We start from the raw sequence: 18461 nt of genomic DNA, 5'->3' as shown, positions 1-18461 counted from the left end.
TTGGGAGTGTGGGGGTGTGGTCCTGGGTCCTAGTCCTACGCATACTGAGTACTTGAGTTTTCATCCTTGAATTTTCCTACGCTGTTTTCTCTCCTTGTGTTTTTGGAGAATGTAGCTGTGATGACCACTGAAGGCTGTGTGTATTTCAAGCTTTGTCTGAGTGTTATGCAGTTTGTAAGGTGATCTGCTGTGCCCCCCAGCTCCTGAACAGTTGCCTCAGTGTGATTTTGTCCTGTATGTATATTGTGGGGTTTGTTCTTCAAACAGCTTTTGTGTACCCAGATCTGGTTGAATCTTGCTAAGGCTAGGATACGGGTGTGGCAGTTTGTGCCCATCATCCAGCACCAGCACTCAGGACTGAAGCCAGAGGATTTTTTTTTTTTTTTTGGTTTTTCAAGACAGGGTTTCTCTGTGTAGCTTTGTGCCTTTCCTGGCTCTCGCTCTGTAGACCAGGCTGGCCTCGAACTCACAAAGATCCGCCTGCCTCTGCCTCCCGAGTGCTGGGATTAAAGGCATGTGCCACCACCGCCCAGCTAAAGCCAGAGGATTTGAAGTTGAAGCTGGCCCTTCAGAAAGAAAGGAGGGTGCGGGCAGCAGGATTTTGTTACTTTCATATTCCATTTTTTATCCCTGCTGAATTATAACACCAGAAAGTCCTGCAGAATACTAAGTGATCTCTGCTGACTTGCAAACTCGTGCATATGGTATTTATTTATGCATATTGTATAGATACATGGGTTTCTACATAAGATTGCAATACTTACAGTTTATAACTTTGTGATGATAATTTTAAACCAAAGACTAGTGAAATCTTTTTGGTTTTAGTTTTTTAGACAGGGTCTCTGTAGCCCGGGCTAGCTTTGAACTTGCAGTGACTTTGCTGTTTCTGCCTCCATGTGCCAGGAGGGTTATAGGTGTGTACTGTCATACCTCTAATGAAAAAAAATCCGAACCATGGTTTTTCACCTCTAAAAGTGTGCTCCTGCCCCTTTGTCCTCATGCTTCTTCTTATACCAAAGACGGAACTCGTTGGCTAGAGACGTTATTTTATGCATATATTTATTTATTTATTGAGACAGGGTTTCACACTGCCCTTGAGCTCACAGTCTTCCTGTCCCAGCCTCCTAAGTGCTGGAGTTACAGATTGTGAACCGCAGCCAGCCAATATGTCTTTAACGTTGTACCATCGGACTTCGTTTTATTGAGAAACTTCCTGTACACCAAGTCTAAAAAGAAAACACAGGAAAGGTTTCCTGTAAAGTTGAATTAAGAGTTAAATGGTGGGCTGGCAAGATGGTTCAGTGGGTAAAAGGGCCTGCGACCAAGCTTGGTGACCTGAGTTCAATCACCAGGTCCCACATGGTGGAGGGAGTGAACTGACTCCCCCAGTTTTCTTCTTTTCCCCTGCGGCCTGTTTAATGTGCAGTGCTGTTTGCTGTTTGGGGTTTGCTTTGGTTTTTAACAGAAAATAGTTTCTGTCATGCAGACTACCTCCCAGGGACTTGTGAGGCGATACCAAGACCCCAACATGATAAGTAAGGAGCCAGCCAGTGTCACTAGGCCCAAGGCCCCTCAGATAATCCCAGCCACAGGAACACTTGGGAGCCTCTGGCTCCTGCTGAGTCACAATTTCACTCCACACTTCCCAAACCTTTGAGGCTTGATCTTTTCATGCCTTCAGAACATTACTATCAGAGAGTCCACTGCACACAGGATTCCCCCAACCAAGAAAGAGAAGTCATCCCAGGGTTTGGTGGTCCCTGTTGGAAATGGGGAGAGACATAACTTTTCATTCTTCTTTTCAGAAGAAAATTGGGAAAAGGGTTTTTAAGCCATTTGTTTTTCTGCCTTTTTAGCAGAAGAATGCCACTTGTTACTCTACATGTATTTTTGAAAGTATGACCCAGTGAGAGATCAAATTCTGGGATGGAGGCATCGCTCAGCTGTTAAGAGCGCTGACTGCTCTTCCAAATGACCCAGGTTCAATGCCCAGCACCCATATGGCAGTTCACAACTATGTGTAACTCCAGTTCCAGGGGATCTGGCATCCTCACACAGACATACATGCAAGCAAAACCCCAATGTGCATTAAAAAAAAAAAGATACCAAATTCCAGAGGGTTTTAATGAAAAGCTATTATTTTTGTTTGTTTTTTTATGTAAAAGAGGAAGCTTTTTCGAATAGGCCTCACTGGCAAATTGGGCAATTTTATTGTCTTGAGGTGAAGTTAGCATTTGTTAACTTCATACAGGCCTTCCCTATATGGACTGAGACCTGGCCTGCCTATAACCTTTTTCATGCAGCCTTGGTTTTTCAAGTTAGTTCTACCCCAACACTCCCATCCACCCATGCATCTGTCCTCACATTATCACAGCTGCAGCCCTGAGATAATTCATACGTGTGCTAGGCCATCTAGGGAAGCCAATAATCTGATCCTATGGCCATCCAGTGCTCCACCACACCCTGCCTTGGAACTGACCTGATCCTCCTGCCTCAATGCTGGCATTAAAGGTGTGCAGTACTACTTATGGCTCTTATAAGATTCTTCTCAAGAAATTGTTGCTTGTGGGGAAAAAGAAAAATCTTTCAGAGTCTCTTTGTTTTGTTTTGTTTGGGAGGCGGAGCGGGGAACTGGGCATTTTAGTGAGTCTCTATCTTACCCTGAAGGGCCAGCAGGGGGCACTAGTCTGTCATCCTTGCAGAAGCTGGAGCCGCGCTGATAATGGAGTCGGGGATTCAGTGAAATGGCCCAGATCTGCGCTTCTCCCCCAGTGCAAGTCCTTACTTACCCTATGGGGTGGCTAACTCACATGCTTTCTATTAGTGTTGCAAAGTGGCCCGTGTAACAGCTGACTGACAGGTCAATGGGGGGTTTGAAAAGCTGGCAGATATTCTGGGATTTTTAAAGGCTCAGTTGGGACAGTGCTTATTTAGCATGCAAGAAGTTCTGAGTTTAGCCCCCAACACTGATGAAATGAGGTGTGATGGTGCATGCCTGTAATCCCAGCCATCAGCTGGCAGAGGCAGAAAGACCAGAAATTCAAGGTCGTCTTGGTTATTTAATGAATTCCAGCCAGGCTGAAATACGTGAGACCCATTTCTACTTCACTCCGCCAAACCAAAACAAAAAGGAACATTCTGGAAGCACTAGGCATAAGCAAGAAGAATCATGAGTAACTGGCCTGCCTGGGCTGACTAGAGACCCTTCACATTAACACTAGCCCTTAAGGTCTGCTCAATGCATAATTCTAACATAAAGAACACAAAACACAGTCAACAATTCAGGACAGTATCTTAGCAAGTCCCAAAGTATGAAACTTATATAGTAGCCCCTTTCCCAAGATTCCCAGCAGATGCCTGAGACCACAAATAGCTTTAGACCCTATAAATATTGTGTTTTTACATAAACATATTTACCTATGATAAAATCAAAAAACTATGAATGAGCAAACACACTCTAAGGGCATGGATGTGTTCTCCCTCCACGATGCCAGAGTTACTCGGACAGCCCTCCTACCAGTCTGTGGTCAGCACCTTGGGATACTGTCCATCAGCTTGGGGGGGGGGGATTGAGTGATATGGGCATGGAGTCCTTTTCCTGACGAACCACATACTGGGTTTGTTGAGACAACAGTAGTCTGGAAAGAAACTGCCCACCACGCAGAGCGCTGTTGGCCTGTGCAGTCCAGGGTGCACAGTGGCAGGAGCCAAAGAACATGAGCGTGACACTTGATGGCTGCTTGGCCCCACTTCACGGATGTGTGTGTTCTCGTTCTGTTATTTATTCACTGGGCCTTACCCACTAGCCGAGAGCTCCCAGACAGGATTTGTTGTGTCCCCTGGTGCCTTCACAGTAACACCAGCCCTTAAGGTCTGCTCAGTGCATAATTCTAACATAAAGAACACGAAACACAGTCAACAATTCAGGACAGTATCTTAGCAAGTCCCAAAGTATGAAACTCATATAGTAGCCCCTTTCCCAAGATTCCCAGCAGATGCCTAAGACCACAAATAGCTTTAGACCCTATAAATACTGTGTTTCTACATAAACATATTTACCTATGATAAAATCAACTTATAAATTAACCAAAGAAGAAAGAACAATGGCTACAATAATAGTAACAGGACAGTAGTAGCAGTGCTGTAATGAAAGTTCTGTGACCTTGGTCAACGCACTTCTACCTTCTCCCAGAAAGGAAGAACTTCATAGCTTCTCTTTGGCGTATCCAAGTTGCCAACATCCCCTGCACGCTGAGGCCACAAGTACAATAGGGAGACGTGAACACAAGTATTGAAACACACAACAGGAAACCTGATGACCAACACAGCCAAATGGCTCCCAGGTAGGTAGCATATACAATGTGAATACACTGGATAAGGATGGTTGACTTTCCCAGCAGGACAGAGTGGGATGATGAGTAGCAACATGTTGCTGCTGATGAACTCAATTTAAAACTCAGGAATGGACTTTTGGAGTTTTCTATTTAATAAATTTGGAATATGATTGATTGTGGGTAACTGAGACTATGGGAAACAACACTGCTTCTAAGTGAAGGCTGTGATGCTGATCATAGATGCCGTAGAGAAAAATAGTGTTTGTGTTTGGGGTAAAGCACTTGCTTTGTGTGCACAAGACACTCACTTCAGTTCCTAGCACCCTAGCTCCTGCTGTTATGCTACATAGGGTCTTAGGAGGAAACCTACATTCTCAAGCCCCAAACACCTCACAGTCCTGTAACGAGACATGCAAGAATGTCACTCAGAATTGGCAGGAGTGGAGTTGAGGGGACATGACAAAGGACCTTGGGAGCCAGAAAAGCCCAGAGGGTGGCACTGAGGTTTAACTCAATAAAGCCTCAATGTAAGAGGGAGGAAAATTCCAGAAAGAGGAAACAACCAGGATGGGGACATTGCCCTCAGAGTTCTCTGAGGGAAGGCACGTACTTTTCTTAAAATATGCAAAAATGTGGAATGGCCGTGTGTGCGCGCGTGTGTGTGTGTGTGTGTGTGTGTGTGTGTGTGTGTGTGTGTGTGTCTGATGGGGAGCCTTCCTTAGGAGGGAAGATCCCAGAAAGCCTCTGTCTGCCCAGTCAGGAGAGCACCTGGTAGGAACTCTGAGCATGGACTGGAGGCTGCTGAACCCACAGAGCAGTCAGTCAGGTGACTGTGGTTAGGTGACTGTGGGAAGGTGGAACCATTCTGGTCTCAGGTGGTGTGGTGGCGGCCGTGGGAGAAGAACTGAAAACTCTGGAGAAAGTAAGGGCGCTGCTTGGTGATTGGCTGGTTGTAGGGGGTTCTGCTCAGCCCTGCTGGTCCTTACTGATTCAGGGGAGCATGTGAGGAGGACAGACCATCACAAAAGAGACCATGGATTGCTTAAGACTTCGTGATTCTCAGCACACCTGAGGGATGTCTAAATCATCAGGCTACAGCCGAAAGAGGAGATTTTTCCGTGATTGCCTCTACAATAAAATAACTTTTGACCAATAACAGAGGTAGGTGTGGGCCTGGAGAGAGAAAGGCCAGACGAGAGAAGAGCCCTGGGTCTGTGTAGTATCAGAGGGATGGCCACAAAGAAGATTGAAAAGGAGGAAGGAGAGAAGGACAGTGATGGAGAATGTCCACGCCACAAGAGGCCAGGTGAGGGCCCAGGCTTTCTGCTTTGGGCAGTGAGGGAAGTGTGGGCTGGGGGTGATTCCTGGCCACAGGTGCCAGTCACCCTTTCAGGAGCTTGGGAAAGAGTTGGGGGGGGGGGGGGGGAATGCTACCTGTTCTTTAGCTGTGAGTGGGCCCTGTGTGTGACCCTGTGTCCTAGGCCATCTGGAGCTTGTGAAGTAATCAGAGGTCTCAGGATATATCACGGATCAGCATATATCACACATATCAATGACAAGCAAGAATTTGCATGAGATCAAAGAAGTTGCCTTCACTGCGGAAGCTGGTGGCTGGCCCTTTTGCGTGGTGCTTGCAAAACCTTTGCTGTCCAGGGCCACTGGGATGGGAGGACCTTCTGTTTGCATCTCCATTGGCTTTCTACAGGGCTTGTTTCTGCCTGCTGACCATGACTTTTCACCAAATCAGGAAGCACTTGCTGTTTCTCCCTGTGTACCCACTCCACCATCAAAGAGGAAATTTAGAATCAAAGGTCTTAAGTCTTGGGCAGTTGCAGCTGCAAGGGCTTGCAGCAATCACTTGGAAAGCATGTCTTCTGTCTGGGTCAGGTGTCAATCAGCAGCAGCAAGATTCGAAGGTTTCCCGGAGCTAGGCTGTTACAGTGACACTTGGTCTTCTCTCTTCAGGAAGGGTCCCGGAACATCAAGAATCATGGTCAAGATGAGGTTGGAGAGATGGCCCAGTGGGTAGACTGCTATCCATGCAAGTGTGAGGACCTGAGTTCAATACTCAGCATGCACATAAAATGCTGGGCACAGCAACGTGATCCAGGACCCTAGTGCTGGGAGAGCACAGACAGAAGGTTCCCTAGAGCTTGCTGGCCAGCAGACTGGCCAACTGATGAGCTCCAGATTCAATGAGAGACCCTGCCTCAAAAAGGAAGATGGGGCCGGGCGGTGGTGGCGCACGCCTTTAATCCCAGCACTCGGGAGGCAGAGCCAGGCGGATCTCTGTGAGTTCGAGGCCAGCCTGGGCTACCAAGTGAGTCCCAGGAAAGGCGCAAAGCTACACAGAGAAACCCTGTCTCGAAAAACCAAAAAAAAAAAAAAAATAAATAAAAGAATAAAAAAATAAAAAATAAATAAATAAATAAATAAATAAAGGAAGATGGGGAGCGATTGAGGAAGACATCCAATGTTGGCCTTCACATGCATGTGCATGTACACACATGTGAATATAACACACACACACACACACACACACACACACACACACACAGACCAAGTGTCATAAAAAAACAATAGGTTTTCCTTTTTAAGCTCTGTTTTAATTCTTCGACAGTTTTACCCATAATGTTTTTGGGCCACTGTTGAGTGAATGCTTCCAGGAGATGTGGACAAATGTCTGTTCACCCCATAGGGCACCAGTAAGGGGTCAAAGCATGATTCCACCGAAAAATACTTTGGGGGAACCAATGAGTTTTCTGGGCTTACTTAACAAGCATGGCTGAGGGATTCTTCATAGGACTGGGTGACCCCAAACGACCACAGCATTGTAAAGTCTCACCCCAGTGTGGATGACAACTTCCCTGTAGCTGCATACACGGAGTCTCCCCGCCCCTTCAATTAACCTTCCACACTGGATGTACTCTTTCGACTCCTTATATACAACAGCAGGGAGGTATAGGAAGGAGTGGCTGGAATCTCTTCCCAGCCCCTCCTCCTTCTAGCAGGGAACAACAACAGCCCCACCCCACCTCCCCACCCCACCCCCACACATCTCCGAGAGACTCTTGCAGCAGTCACAGCTACTCAGGTGACCATGGTAAGGGCTGTTGTGCCGGGAGGACAGCGCCTTACAAGTCACTTTCAGCCCTCACATGGACCTATCTGACACTTGTAAGCCTTGCCACTGAATCTGAGGTAGCCCAGGCCCCAAATGCAGGCCTTCCCCGAAAGGCAGAGTACCTGTTTGTCTATGGACGCATCGAAGTGGCACAAATGTCTGCCTGAGCTCTGCTGCCCTGACTTGGATGCCAAGGCCACGCCTCTGGAAGTCAGCCAGGGCTGGGCTCTGGGGCCTCCCTCGGCTTCCTGGGCACCCCGCCTATCGCACAGCTTCTAACATGATCACCGGTTCAAAAAACAGAGAGAACACTCCAGCGACTTTGAAAACTGTGTCCCCAGGGAGCAGACGCCAAAACCCTCCTTTTCCCACCGAGTAGAGCCATTTCCTCGCAGGCAGCCTCTCCTGAGTTGGTTTCTGTGTCAAGGTTCTGAGCCAGGATTCGGTTTATTATTGCAGGACACATCCAGGCAGATCTTCAAATTCATGGCACGTTTTTTACCATCATGTTTTGCATGATCCTCCTGACAGCTGTCACTGGGAAGACAGCAAGAATTGGTGACCCCTTTCATGGGTGTGGGGGCCCTGGGAGATAAGACATCTGGCTCTGCTCAGCCTGCTGGGGGTGTCAAGGCCCAGAGAGGAACCCAGTCAGGAGACTTTGATCCTGGGAGGTTTTTGCTCTGCCAATCACCCCAGGGCTGGAAACATTGATATTATGAAGGCTGCATGTGGATTTCAAAAGAAAAAGCAACAAGCCGACAGGCCAGGTTGGCAGCATGCTGCTGTTTAAATATGAATGACGAGGATCGGAGGGTGGGCGACCTTCAGTGCAGTGAACGCGTATTGCGTGTTTAGTCACCAAGGAGAAAGCAGAGCAGGGACGTGACTTTCCTGGTACGCAGCAATTCCGAGAAAACAAAACCACATTCATTACGTGCGGCCGGCTCAGAGGCCCCGCGTGCTCCGTGCCATCAGCCCGAAGCTCTGTTTTCCTGCTGCACAGGCAGATAATTCAACACGACCGAGGATCTGTGCTTGCACATGCGCAGATGAGGTAGTGCGCCTGGCCGGCGCTCCCAGGCAGCAGATCCATCAAGTGACTTCTCTGTGTTACCAAAGCTAGCGCTGTTTCTTCGCAGCGGATTTTATCTTACCGATAACCTTGACCCAGAACAAACTTTAACATTTTGGACTAAATAGAGCGAGGTGTGGAATATAACTTAAGAAACAGATTAGAATTTACTCATGACCCAGAAGATGGTCTTCTGCTCTGGCTACCACACAGATTTTGAGTGACCAGGAGGTTGGTGAGATGGCTCCGCCGGCAAAGGTTCTTGCCACACAAGCCTGGTGACCTGAGTTCAGTCCCTAGAACCCACATAAAGGTGGAAGGAGGTTACAGCTGAACCCATAAAGTTCCTCTGTCACTCCTGCACGACCCTGCCCTGTATATACAGCATGCCAGAGACCCTAGTTTAAAAACAAACAAACAAACAAACAAACAAACAAACATCAACTTTAGGGCTGTAGAGATGTCTCTACAGTTAACACTTGTTGCTCTTGCAGAAGACCTGGGTTTGTTTCTCAGCATTCACATGGCAGCTTACAACCCTCTGTTATAGTTTCAAGGGCTCCAACACCCTCTCTTGACCTCTGTGAGCACCAGGCTCATAAGTGATGCAGACATGCATGCAGACAGAACACGTTAAAAAAAATTATTTTCTTTAAAGAATTAGAGTGAGGGGCTGGAGAAATGTCTCAGAGGTTAAGAGCACTGGCTACTCTTCCAGAGGTCCTGAGCTCAATTCCCAGCAACCACATGGTGGCTCACAACCATCTGTAATGAGATCTGGTGCCCTCTTCTGGTGTGCAGGTGTACATTCAGGCAGAACACTGTATACATAATAAAAATAAAATTTTTAAAAATAATAAAGAATTAGAGTGATTAAGAGTATGGATTGTGAGGGGATGGGGAGATGGCTCAGTGGGTAAAGTGCTTGCTGCACAAGCATAAGGACCTGAGTTCAAATCCCCAGCAACTGTGTAAAAAATGCCAGGCATGACTGTGCACCTGTAGCCCCTGCCAGGAAGCAGAGACAGGCAAATTCGGAGACTTGCTGGCCAGCTACTCTAGCAGAAATGGAAAGTTCCAGATCCAGTGAATAGACCTTGTTGCAAGGAAATAAAATAAGGTGAGAAAATGATTAAAAAAGAATGACATCCCAACACTGACCGCCAGCTTACACACACACACACACACACACACACACACTCCCACTCACGCGCACACACACGGGGTGGGGGCACTGGGGTAGAATTGCCTGCAGCTGTATTTCTGATGAGGCACTTGATAGCTGGGTGATGATGGGCAAGGGGTCATTTTATCCCTCATTTGTAAAGTGAGATGTCAATCAAGGCTAGAGAGATACAGGCAAAGGATCGGAGTATTGCTTACTTCTTGGTAAGCCCTTAATAAATGCAAAATACCTCTAGTAGCCTCCATCGTCCAAGATTAATGCAGAACCTTCTATCTCCAGAGGGCCTTGCCTCAGACACTCAGGCCTTCTTCTGCTTCTTCTGTCTCTAGGTTCTTCCAGGAGCCCGTGACATAGCACCGCCTGGCATTTGCTGCTAGTCACTGTCCCATGTGCCCTGGTGTTGCTACCCCCACACACTCTGCAGGAACATGTAATTTGCTTTTATTGGATTTCCACAACTCAGAGCTTGGCCCAGACATCCCCCTCTCCCTCCGCCCACCGAGTTCGTGCACTGGAGGAATAAATAATTAGGAAGAACAGAATGGGTGGGGTTGCCTATGGGGACTATACCAAACAACGGAAGATGTGAAGGCGCATGTGCGGAATACTCAAGGCAGCTTCACAAGAGAGCACTGAGCCAGAAGCAACCAATGTTCTTCCACAGGGAGATGATTAAACCAGCATACCATGGGCCAGGACTCAGCAAGAGGGATATTTACTCTGCTTAGACCAAAGAGTGGAAAAAGCCAACCCTAAAAGGTTACATTCTGTATGTATCTGAGACATAGTTTCATTATGTAGCTCAGGCTGGCCTTGAGCTCCAAACCCTCTCTTGCCTCATCCTCTGGGATGCTGAGGTTGCAAGCTCACACCACTGTACCCAGAGGATCCGAGGTATAGAAAACTATCTTAAAATGACCATCAAACAAACAGGCTACAGAAATAAGAGGGTTGATGGTTCTGGCATTTAAAAGGAGCAGATCAGACAGGCTGGCAGCTTGCGGGACTGAATGCTTTGTCTTGATGGGTCCTGTGTCAGGGCCCTCCCTGAGACACTCTCTCATTGTTCTGCAAGATGCTGGCAGCAGCTGTGAAAATTCGTGTAACTACTTGTAAATGCACAATTATCTCAAAGTAAAGCATGCAGTTAAACACCTTTAAGGTAAGCCCATGGTAGCAGAGAGCATAGCTCTGGCTGCCCTCCAGGAGATGCACAGGAAGCCTTTTCCAGAAGGCCTTCAGTTTTCAGAGTTAAAGTTTATCAACCATATGCTAGCATTTTTCCCTTACTTGGAATTTAGCAGTAACAGTGTCTAGTCACAGAGAACTGTGTTTTCGTCTAACACAGTGGTTCTCAACCTTCCTGATGCTGCGTCCCTTTAATACAGTTCCTCATGTGGTGGTGACCCCCTCCCCAACCATAAAATTATTCCGTTGCTACTGCATAACTGTGATTTTGCTACTGTTATGAATCATAAGGTGGATATTTGAAATGCGACCCACATGTTGAGAACCGCTGGTCTAACAGGATCAAGATCCTCACCTTTTAAAATTTAATTTTATATGTACAGATGTTCCCTATGTGTGTATGTCTGTATACCCCATGCATGCCTGGTGCCCAGGGAGGCCAAAAGAGAACATCAGATCCCCTGGAATTAGAGTTAAATGTGGTTATGAGCCACCATGTGGGTAGTAAGAATAGAACCCAGACACTCTGGAAACCAGCCAGTGCTCTTTGTGTAGTTTTGGCTGTGGTGATATTTTGTGTATGCTCTAACAAATAAAGCTTGCCTGAAGATCAGAGGCCAGGCAGTGGTGGCACACACCTTTAATCCCAGCACTCAGAATGTCATGCCTTTGCTCCCAGTACTTGGGAGGCACACACGCCTTTAATCCCAGCACTAGCGAGTTTGAGACAGGAAGTGATATGGCTGGGCGGAGAAAAGGAATATAAGGTGGAAAGAGAAGGGAGCTCAGTCTTTTTCAGGCTGAGGATTGGGTAAAGGTATGAACTATCTAGTGACTGGCTGCTCTGCCTCTCTGATCTTTCAGCATTTACCCTGATATCCGGCTCCAGGTTTTTATTAAGACCAATTAGGATTCGTGCTACATTTGGATATCCTGGATCTCACTCTGTAAACCAGGCTGGCCTCGAACTCACAGAGATCTGCCTGCCACTGCCTCCTGAGTGCTGAGATTAAAGGCCCACGCGCCCCACCACCCTCGGGCTGTAGTCAGTGCTCTTAATTACTGAGCCATCTCTCCAGTCCCAAGATTCTCACAACTATTAAATTGATTTTTTAAATAATTCATTTTTACTTTATGTACATTGGTGTTTTTCCTGCATTTATGCCTGTGTGAAGGTGTCAGATCCCCTGGACTGGAGTTACAGACAGTAGTGAGCTGTCATGAGGGTGTTGGAAATTGAACTCAGGTCCCTTGGAAGAACAGCCAGTGCTCTTAACAGATGAGCCAGCTCTCCAACCCCTCTCACAATTATTTAAGTTGTAGAAATAAGCTAGAGATGGTCTTTTCCACTTTCCTTATGTCACAGACTGGAAAACTCTGTGTTGGGATAATCTTTTTGTACATTGTGTGAAGATGTGTTTCTGTCCTTCCTCACCTGCCTAAAGCACCTTCTGATTGGTTTCATAAAGAGATGAATGACCAATAGCTAGGCAGGAGAGAATAGGTGGGACTTCCGGGAGAGATAGGAACTCTGGGAAAGAATAGGAGAGGCAGGAGATTCTCCAGCAGAGGAAGTTGGGCATATGGTATTTAGGAGAGGTAATGAGCCATGTAGCAGGATATAGATTAATGTAAATGGGTTAATTTAAGTTTTAAGAGTCAGTTGGGAATAAGCCTACTTTCATAATTAATAAAAAGTCTCTGTGTCATTATTCAAGAGCTATTGATATAAAGAGAGACCAGATATAACGAAGTGACCAGCAAGAGAGAGGAGGCAGGAGTTGGGGTGGAGGGTGAATCAGAACAAAGCATTTTTTATATATATATATATATATATATATATATATATATGTGTGTGTGTGTGTGTGTGTGTGTGTGTGTGTAATATAGTGTACTTATTATATATGTAATATATGCATATATAATATATAAATATATAGAGAGAAGTATTACAATGAAACCCATTCTTTGTATACTAACTAAACATTTTATTTTATTTTGAGATGGGCAGGCTTCAAGCTCACTATGTAGCCAGGGATGATCTTGAATTTCTCATTCTCCTGCTTCTAAATTCCAAGTACTGGAACACAGGCATGTGCCACTATGTCTGTTTTATCCAGCGCTGGGCATCTAACCCAGGGCATCACAGATGCTAGACAAGTGCTTTGCCGACTCAGCTACACCCTAAAAAGTTAATTAAAACAAAACAAAACTGTCCTAGTTTGCTTCTGTTGCTGTGATAAACACCAGGACCAAAAGCAGCTTGGGGAGGAAAGAGTTTATTTGGCTGACACTTCCAGATCAGGTTCTGTCACTGAGAGATCTCAGGACAGGAACTCAAGAAGGAGCAGAGGCAGGGACCACAGAGGCACAGACCACGGAGGCAGGGACCACGGAGGCGGGGACCACGGAGGCACGGACCACGGAGGCACGGACCACGGAGGCACGGACCACGGAGGCACGGACCACGGAGGCACGGACCACGGAGGCACGGACCACGGAGGCGGGGACCACGGAGGAGCACTGCTTACTACCTTGTTCTCACTGGCTCCTGCTCAGCCAGCTTTCATAACACAACCCAGGACCACCTGCCCGGGAATGGCACCTCCCACAGACCAATCTGATGGAGGCAATCTCTTAACTGAGACTCCCTTAGATTATTCTGGGGTGTGTCAAATTGATGGCCAAAGGCAACTAGGAGGAAAAATATATATATATTATATTTTGAATTATATATATATATATATATATATATATATATATATATATATATATAGAAACTGCCAAGAATAGCGGTAATCCCACCACTTGGGAGACTGAAGCAGGTGGATTGCCACAAATTCCAGACTAGCTTGGGCTGCATAGGAGGTACCAAGATAGCCAGGGCTACATAGTAACAACCAACCATCTAACTGACCAACCAGACAAACAAACGTAGGAATATTTTTAAAAGACCGAAAGTCCAAAGTGATGTGGCTAGATCCCAGTCACTCTAGAATCCAGCCCCGCAAAGCCCCATACTGTAGTCTCACTTTTTAAAATCAAGGCAAGGGCTGGGGACATGGTTCAGTTAGCAGAGTGCTTGCATAGCACTTGGAGGCTCTAGGCTTGATCCCCAGCAGCGCAGAACAGACACAAAACCATAGACTAAAGAACAAACCAAACCAAAAACCGCACAAAAGAAAAGCAGGGCAAGTGAGTGTGCCTAGAAAAACACTGCTTCTCTAGTCTCATGGAGCTCTGGGCTCAGAGGTAGCTGAGAGGCAGCTGCCCACAGGGAAGCCAATTTTACCCAAAGAATTGAACCTACCAGGGCAGTGGGCTCCATCAGGACCCCAGTGGGGCAGAATAAAGTAAGATTTGGAAAACTGGAAGACAGAAACAAAGCTTTTTTTTTTTTTTTTTTTTTTTTTTTTTTAATTGCTGCTGGGCAGTGGTGGCACACACCTTTGATCTTAGCACTCTGGAGGCAGAGGCAGGCAGATGTGAGTTTGAGGTCAGCCCGGTCTACATAGTGATTTCCAAGACAACCAGGGCTACAGACAGAGAAACCCTGTCTTCAAAAACAAAACACAAAAACAAACAAACGAAACACCACAAAATCGCTGAGTAGAGTAGGGATGACAATCAGCTCTTCCACGCTAAGAGAAGGACTTCGCTGCCAGTGTACCCCAGAAATGTACACCCAAATGAGAGCTTTTCATCTGTGCCTAGCCAGTAGCCACTGCATAATCCATCACTTAGAGAAAAGCCAGACGAGAGACAAGAGATAGGACCATACACTTGCTGGACAGCACGGACATGCTTGGGACTTCTGGAGAGGGCACCTCTTTTCTCCCCCTCTTGCCTCTGTTTACCCATTCATCCAAAGGGGCTGTGTAAACTAGCAAAGCCATCCCTGCTTTCCCCTTTAATCTCTCTGTGGAGGCTGAGCACATAAATAGGAAATCACACCTACAGAAAGTAGGAGTGGCCAAGGAGGCTGGCCGAGCAGCTGCCAGTGTGTAGCGGACCGGAGAACTCCCTGGGTTCATGAAGTGGGTTCCAGCTTCCCCGGGAGTGTTGGTGGAGACACGCCACAGAGGAAGGGGTGGGAACGGTGGGAACTTCACTTTTTGGGAGACATTTTTGCCTTGCACAAACAGCCCCACAGTGAGTGAGTCAGAATTTCCGAAAGGCATAATTTTAGTACCCTTCTTGTGGTTGCCTCTCCAGGCTGCCTCTGAAAGGGAGGCTTCGGGCGGAGTTTCCTGTGCTCAATTCCAGAGATGACAGAGGGGCTCTCCCCCAGCCGTTTGCCAGAATTTTCTTTCCAGATATCTTTTTTTTTTTTTTAAACTTTGTAGCAGTAGTTAACGGCTTCCCAGCTGCGAATTCTCTCCACACTTGCACAGCGTCCTCAGGGTGTCTTCCATCTATGTGGGCTGCTTCAGAGTGGGAAAGGATTGCTGAAGAAAACAAGGCCCTAGACTAGTGAGATGGCTGGGTGGTACAGGTGGTGAAGGCGCTTCCTGCCAAGTGTGAGTTCGATCCCCGGGACGGCATGGTAAAGCAAATGTACCGATTTCCACAAGTTTTCCTCTGACCTCCATGTGCTCACTGTGGCACTGGACCCTTCCTTCGGTTAAATAAAGAAATATAATTTAAAAACTATTTTTATTTTATTTTTACTGGAGCTGGGGATGGAACCCAGGACCTTATGCATGCTAGGCAATGTTCGACCACTGAGCTAAGTTCCCAACCCCAAAAATATTTTTTAAAAATGAGCAACAATACCAAAGCATAGTGGAGTCCTGGTTTTGATGGATGTACACAGCAGCCTCGCGAAAAGCACCAAGTCCTGTAAAGACAAAGATAACACCAGCAGCCAACCTATCAGTGTATATGCAATGGTTTGCGTGTGCTTGTGGTGTGTGCATGTGTATTTGCATGTAGAGGCTAGAGGTCACCATCTATTAAGTGCCCTCTCCTTATTGCACTCCACCTTATGTTTTTGAGGCACGGTCTCTCATTGAACCTAGAGCTTGTTTCAGCTAGACTGGCTGGACAGAGAGCTCCTGCAGTCCACCTCCTGCTGCGCCCGCCTTAACAGATGTGTGCTAACACATTGGCTTTTATGTGAGTGTTGGTGATGAGCACTCAGGCTTCACGCTTGCACACAAGTACTTACTCCCCAGCAATCTCCCCAGCACTTTCATATGTGATGGCATTCTGCAGTTCTTATTTTTATCATTTTTGTGTGTTTCACCTGTGCAATGCCATTGCTATCTCCTCCACCCCACCCCCCAGTATTCTAAGAGGTTACCTGGCTCACTCAGTTAATAAACAATAAGAAGGCAAGGCTTGGAGTTTGAGTTTCTGTTGCTCTGAAAGACTTAGCCATGGTAGGGACAGTTCACCTCTGTGAACCCCTCCCCACATTCCCAGAGACTAGCATATGGTTGGCCTCTGTAGGTGTGTGATGAAAGACTTGAATAATCATACGCCAGAGACCCTAGCCATCATATCACACTCAGAACCATAGTGAACAGCTCCTGACAAGTGGTCCTCAGGACACCAAGCATGAAACCATACAAGTGTCTGAATTAGACCTTTTTAACAGAAGAAGGAAACCAAGGAAGAGTATAACCCAGCTGAGGGTTGTGAATTGGGGTGATTGGCACCATAGTCTCCCCGCAAGACAGGGTTTCTCTGTGTAGCACAGGCTGTTGGAATTCACTCTGTAGACCAGGCTGACCTCAAACTCAGAGATCCACCTGCCTCTGCCTCTGGAGTGCTGGGATTAAAGGTGTGCAGCTCATAACTGGTCACTCCTAGCTGCCTCAGGCCACTTTTCACTGCAGGTCTGGGACTTCAGTGGGCCAATGGCTCCTGTATTCACAGCAGTGGCAGAGCCAGCTCTGCCCCAGTACAAGGCACCTGACCCCTCGGGTGCTTGGCTATCCCTTTCAGGTGAAGCTAATTACACTTCTCCTAACTCCCAGGAGGATCTTTGTAAGGATTTAACAAGGGGAAGCTGGTTGAAAGCATTCTGAAAAGCAAAAGCCTTATCCAAATGTGAGAATATAGTAACTGTTAGTCACCTCCTGCCTGGCTGCTGTAACACCCCCCAAACCCCCGGGGCACACAGCAGCACCTTGATGGACCAGAGGTGCTAGACCAGGGGAGGCCTTTTGTGTGGATCTTCTCAGAGTAATTATGACTTAATGAATGGGCTCCCGCTAAGGAGTGGCTGAGCCTCTGGCACTCTGGCTTCAAACAGGGTCCACCCCCAGTGTTAATCTCCAGGAGTTAGGAGCTTTACCTACTAACTCCTGCCTCTTCCTCAATCTAGAACAAAACACACACATACATGCACACACACACACACACACACACACACTCACACACATACCCACACTCAAACTCTTTCACTCACACACACACTCTCATGCACACACACACACTCTCTCACACATACACTCTCTCGCTTTCTTACACACACTCTCTTTCTCTCTCGCACACGCATACACACACACTTCATTACTCTCTGGTCCTGTTTGACTTTAATCTCTTAGGACAGTAGCTTTTACACTGACTTATTCTGCCAGCTCTGCTAAGGAACCAAGCAGCAGGACACTGAACAGCCTTGGGTCTGTACTGGAGACTCTCGCCATCTATTAAGTGGACTGGTCACGCCTGCACCATGAAGACAGAGAGGCTCACGTGGTACTAGTTTTTCAAGCTGTGATCTCCTTGGCAGCAGGCTCTCCATTCAGAAGAGAGAGTCAATCAGGAGGATCTGTCACTGCCTGGAAGAGATAACCTTGGAGCCCTCGGGTGTTTTGTTCTGTCTTTTTTTTTTTTTGAATGCGGTTGAACAAAGTCTGAGGGAAGGGGAAGTGGGGTGGTTAGGTGCAAATCTTAGGAACCTGGCAGGTGGAGGAGACTGGCTTTAGGCAGTTGCTAGTGCAAAGGCCCAGAGGCAGAGAAGATTTCTTTTCAGAAGCAAGGTTGAGGGGGTGGAGTCTGAAACAGGGATTGGCCAATGGGGTGGGAGGGTGCTAAGTTGGGTCTAGGACAGCAAGAGAGGAGACGGACATTCTTGGGTCTTGAGTTTAGTGGGAGGTTTGCTGTATGGGTGGTTAGTGGGCTGGGGAGTGGGAAGGGATGGGGAGAGTACCTTCTACTAGATTGACTGACAGATGTCATTTCATTCTTGTATTTGGTGACCTTGCCTGTGTCCCCTGCTCCCCTCTGTGAGGGCAACATCTGCCATCCTTTGATCACCTCCCCAAGTCTAGACAGGCCGGAGAATTTCTTCCCCAGGCTCTCCTTCGCTTGGGTGGCCCCCACGATTTTCTGGAATGGGCTGGCACAGGTGAAGACTCCGGATCGGATCCATAGACCCTCTAGACTGGCATGGACACAGTATTCCCGCCCTCTCGTGCCTTAGTTTTGGGACGGTGAGATTCGTCCTCCCCCTTGGTTCCCCAACTGCAGTGTGGCGGGGCTCCGGGCGGGTCCCTAAGGGGGCGGGGCGATCGCGGTGTCCCCCGCCCCGCCCTGGCCCGG

At 47.3% G+C, this 18461-nt stretch overlaps 1 long non-coding RNA gene across 1 annotated transcript; it reads right to left on the bottom strand.

The window, feature by feature from the left end:
- Nucleotides 1-14341: 14341 nt before the first annotated feature.
- LOC128110526 (uncharacterized) lies at nucleotides 14342-18358 on the bottom strand. Its single transcript, XR_008218235.1, has 3 exons — nucleotides 18070-18358; nucleotides 15684-15747; nucleotides 14342-15525 (listed from the first exon to the last, which is right to left on the bottom strand). It is a non-coding gene; the product is annotated as an uncharacterized LOC128110526 (long non-coding RNA).
- Nucleotides 18359-18461: the final 103 nt, after the last annotated feature.

Source organism: Peromyscus californicus, unplaced genomic scaffold, assembly GCF_007827085.1.
Source record: "Peromyscus californicus insignis strain IS unplaced genomic scaffold, ASM782708v3 Scaffold_15__1_contigs__length_86483966, whole genome shotgun sequence".
NCBI lineage: Eukaryota > Metazoa > Chordata > Mammalia > Rodentia > Cricetidae > Peromyscus > Peromyscus californicus.
This window is presented reverse-complemented; position numbering and strand designations above follow the sequence as displayed.